Source organism: Somniosus microcephalus, unplaced genomic scaffold, assembly GCF_052327205.1.
Source record: "Somniosus microcephalus isolate GS21.2 unplaced genomic scaffold, FLI_Smic_1.0 unresolved_chr3, whole genome shotgun sequence".
Taxonomy (NCBI): Eukaryota; Metazoa; Chordata; class Chondrichthyes; order Squaliformes; family Somniosidae; genus Somniosus; species Somniosus microcephalus.
Genome location: NW_028225181.1, coordinates 30423180 through 30428197, shown reverse-complemented (window position 1 = coordinate 30428197; position 5018 = coordinate 30423180).

The following is a 5018-nucleotide window of genomic DNA, read 5'->3' as shown; positions in this document are numbered from 1 at the left end:
ATGCTCTCTTTGACACTAAGGGATAACACATTGAAAGGAGTCCCTTATTAATAGAAGAGGGAAACCCTGCACAGATACAATTAGGGTCCATGGAGACTGACATTAATTACAGTCACTGAACAAACATATTCAGTTAACCTGTGGAGACTGACATTAATTACAGTCACTGAACAAACAGCTTCAGTTAACCCCTTTCAATCCAGCACTCTTTGTACCACAGTAAAGTAGTACATTGACCCGGTCAGGATGGGATGTATGAGGGTTGCTGGGGGAAGGAATGGTGGAAACAGCGCAGGCTCTGGACAGAATATTTCAATTTTCCTTGGATATGGGAATGGTGCCAGAGGACTGGAGGGTTGCAAATGTTACACAATGATTAAAACAGCAGAGTGGGATAAACCCTGTACCTGCAGCCCAGTCAGCCTAACGTTGGTGGTGGGGAAAATTCCAGAGGCGACAGTCCAGGACATAGTTATGTCATTTGGAAAAACTTGGAGGAATAAATGTCTAGCAGCACAGATTGTTTAAAGTCCAGTCTCTCTGAGAAACTAGATTGTGTTCTTTTATAAAGTAATGGCGAGGGTTGATGAGGTTATTGCGGTTGATGTTGTGTATATAGACTTTCAAAAGTTGTTTGATAAAATGCCATTTAATAGACTTGATAGGGAAATGGAAACCCATTGAATTGAAGGGGCGGTGGCTGCGTGGATGTGATATTGGCCGTGGGACAGGTAACAGAGAGTAGTTGTGAACGGTTGTTTTTCAGACAGAAGGGAAGTGTACAGTGGTGTCCCCCACGGGTCGATATTAGGGCCAGTGCTCTTTTTGTTGGACATCAATGGCCTGGACTAAAGTCCAAAGGCAACATTTCAAAGTCTGGAGATGACACGGGACTCAGAAATGTAGTAAACAGAGAGGAGAGTAGCAGACTTCAGGAGCACAGAGACAGACTGGTGAAATGGGCAGACATGTGGCAGATACAATTTAACACAAAGAAATGTAAATTGATACACTTAGTGAGGAAAATGAGGAGAGGAAATATTAACTGAATAGTACAATTTTAGTAATGGCGACCATGATACCATTGTCGATTGTTGCAAAAACCCATCTGGTTCACTAATGTCCTTTAGGGAAGGTAATCTGCCGTCCTTACCAGGTGTGGCCTAAATGAGACTCCGGACCCACAGCAATGTGGTTGACTCTTAATGCCCTCTGAAATGGCCTAGCAAGCCACTCAGTTGTAAACAATCGCTACAAAAAACAATACGAATAAAACCGGATGGAACACCCGGCATCGACCTCGGCACCGGAAATGACAATGACAAAGGCAAACCCAGCCCTGTCGACCCTGCAAAGTCTTCCTTACCAACATCTGGGGGCTTGTGCCAAAATAGGGAGAGCTGTCCCACAGACTAGTCAAGCAACAGCCTGACATAGTCATAATTACCGAATCATACCTTACAACCAATGTCCCAGACACCACCATCACCATCCCTGGGTATGTCTTGTCCCACCGGCAGGACAGGCCCACCAGAGGTGGTGGCACCGTGGTATACAGTCGGGAGGGAGTAGCCCTGGGAGTCCTTAACATTGACTCAGGACCCCATGATGTCTCATGGCATCAAGTCAAACATGGGCAAGGAAACCTCCTGCTGATTACCACCTACCGCCCTCCCTCAGCTGATGAATCAGTACTCCTTCATGTTGAACACCAATTGGAAGAAGCACTGAGAGTAGCAAGGGCACAAAATATCCTCTGGGTGGGGGACTTCAATGTCCATTGTCTTGATTTCTTTTTGGGTTCAATAAAGACTCATTTCTGAAAGAGAATGTTGTTTAATCTAAAGTCTTGTTCAAGACTTTCTACAGCTTTTTACAGAACACACTATGCTGTGATGCATCTAGAATGAAACTGAAAGTAAAACTCCTCTGGACTGCTTGTCTCTCACATGACCTCTGCTGGTCAGGCACAAGCAATCAAAAACACAGACAAATATGCTGTAAGGCATAAGTAATCAAACACAGACAAATATCATCACTATTTGCTGATATCATTACATCTCCCTTTCTTAAACCAAAATTATTTTACTTTTAACTAACAACATTTAATGAACTTACATTATCATTATCATGATCAAGGTTTTTTACCCTTGCTTTGTGTGTTCACATGAAATATGTCAATACACTAGAACTTGAAGAAAGAATAAGATAACATTACTTCCTTCTTTAACAATAATCCTTAAATTTGCTCAATGAGTCTCTCAGGAGGATTGATGTGTCTTGAGGATTTTCTGATTGATTGTCCTTGAATCTGAGTTGTTGCCTCAGATGATTGGTTCTCAGCTGTGTGATCAGGTTGCTCACCAGTATCAGTCTCTTGACCTGCTGTGGCTGGTCCCATGAGAAGATCTCGACGATATCTTCTCAGAACAGCACCCTCATTTGTCTGAATGGTGTATGATCTTGGTTGAACTTCACTCAGGACAGTTCCCTTCTGAGTCCATGTGTTTCTTTTGTCTTTCAACCTTACTTGGTCACCAGTGTGGAGTTCAGGTAGGTTTTGTGTTCCTCTGTCATAGTAGTGCTTTTGCTTTTCTTTCTGTTGATCTTTGAACTTCCTCACTTTCTCCCCCTCTTTTGTTTTCAGGAGGTTCTCCGGGATGGGTAGGTTTGACCTTAGCCGACGTCCCATCAGGAGTTGGGCTGGTGACATACCACACCCGAGCGGCGTTGTGCGGTATACAAGCATGCTTTGGTAGAAGTCAGTTCCACTGTCTTTTGCCTTGCACATCAGTCTTTTCACTGTCTGGACCGATGTTTCCACTAGTCCATTGGACTGTGGATAGTGAGGACGTGACGTTGTGTGGACAAAGTCCCACTCTTTGGCAAAGTGTCGGAAATTTGCATTGTTAAACTGGGGTCCGTTGTTTGTGAAGACCTCGCTTGCCACGCCATGTCTGGAGAATATGGCTTTCATACTTCTTATCACAGCTTCTGCAGTGGTGGTGTACAGTCTACAAACCTCTGGATACAGGGAGTAATAGTCTGTGACGCCAAGATTGTCCTTCCCTTGACATACGAATAGGTCAGCGCCTACCTTCTGGTAAGGTCTGTCTGGTGCTGGGTGTGGCTTTAGTGGTTCTACCGGATTGCTTGCTCGATATTTCAGGCATATTGTGCAGTTTGACACCTCATTTGTCACATCTTGCTTGATTCGTGGCCAGTACATCACCTCTCGTGCTCTTTTCTTACACTTTTCGATTCCCAGATGTCCTCCATGGATCTTTTTTAGCATCTCTCTTCTCAGACTCTTTGGGATAACTATTTTACTTCCTTTGTAGATGATGTCTTCGACCACTGATAGTTCCGCCCTGCAGTTCCAGTACTCTGCTATATCAGGTGAGCAGTCTTGCTTCATGTTGGGCCATCCATCCAAGATGCTTTTTCTCAGTCGTCTCATTGTTTCATCTTTGTTTGTCTCAGTCTTTATGAGCTCCATTTTTGCATCTGCTATGGGCAGTGCACTTGTGATCATGTCCACGTAGGCGTTCACTTTTTCATCCATTGTGGTGTTTGCGGGCTCACTTGGGTCAACAGCTCTGGACAACGTGTCTGCTGTATACATCAGCTTACCCGGTGTGTACGCAACATTCAGTGTATAGCGTTGCAGCCTGATCATCATTCTTTGTATTCTAAGCGGACAGCTATTCAGTGGCTTTTGGAACAATGCAATCAAGGGCTTATGGTCAGTCTCTACACTGATTGCTTGTCCTGCCACAAACTGGTTAAATCTTTCACAGGCGTATGTGATGCTGAGCAGCTCCTTTTCCATTTGAGCATAGAATGACCGCGTCTGTCATTGAGCGCGATGCATATGCAATAGGTTGCCAGTAGTCATATTGTTGCAGAAGAACGGCACCGAGCCCACTCTGTGATGCATCTGATGATATCTTGATGGGTCTCGCTGGGTCATAAAACCTCAGAACTGGTTCCTCTGTGAGCAGTTTCTTTAGATCGCTCCATGACTTCTCATGCTCATGATTCCATTCCCATTCTATGTTCTTTTCAGTTAGTCTTCTCAGTGGCGCTATTTTTTCTGAGTTGTTGGATATGAATTTACCCATGTAGTTGATCATTCCATTAAACCTCTGCACGTCCTTTTTGCATTGTGGCCTTGGCATATTCTCAATGGCGGACACCTTTCTGGGATCTGGTCTGATGCCCTCACTGCTAAGGATATCTCCCACGAATGTCAGTTCTGTCACCCCGAGCTGTCATTTCTCTCTATTCAGCTTCGGGTTTGTTTTCCTTGTTGCTTCCAGCACTTTTTTCAGTCTCTCATCATGCTCAGTTCTCGTGGTTCCCCATACCATGATGTCATCCATTGATGTATCAACTCCCTCCAGGTGCTCATAGATCATATGGATAGTCTTGTGATGCACTTCAGGAGCTGAGGCAATGCCAAATGGTAACCTTAGGAATCTGTATCTGACAAACGGAGTGTTGAACATGCACAGTCTTGAACTTGCTTCGTCCAGCTTCATCTGCCAAAATCCTGAGGACGCATCTAACTTGCTGAAATATTTTGCATTTGCAAACTGTGCCAGGATTTCCTCACGTGTAGGAAGCTTGAAGTGCTCTCTCTTTATTGCTCTGTTTAGATCTCTTGGATCCAGGCAAATTCTGAGCTTTCCATTCTTTTTGTCCACTACGACGAGGGAACTCACCCACTCAGTTGGCTCATCTATCTTCTGAATCACGTTCAGGCTTTCCATCCTGTCCAACTCTGCCTTCAGTTGCTTTTGAAGAGCAAACGGAACTTTTCTGCATGGATGTATGACCGGTGTCATACTTTTATCTACTCTGATCGTGTGTTCTCCTGGAATGCAGCCTAGACACTTAAATAGGTCTTTGTACTCTTTCATGAGTTCATCATAGACTGTCTCTCCTTCGCTTTCCACAACGAGGACTCTCTTTACCAAGTTCAGTCTCTCACAGGCTTTTAACCCTAGTATGGC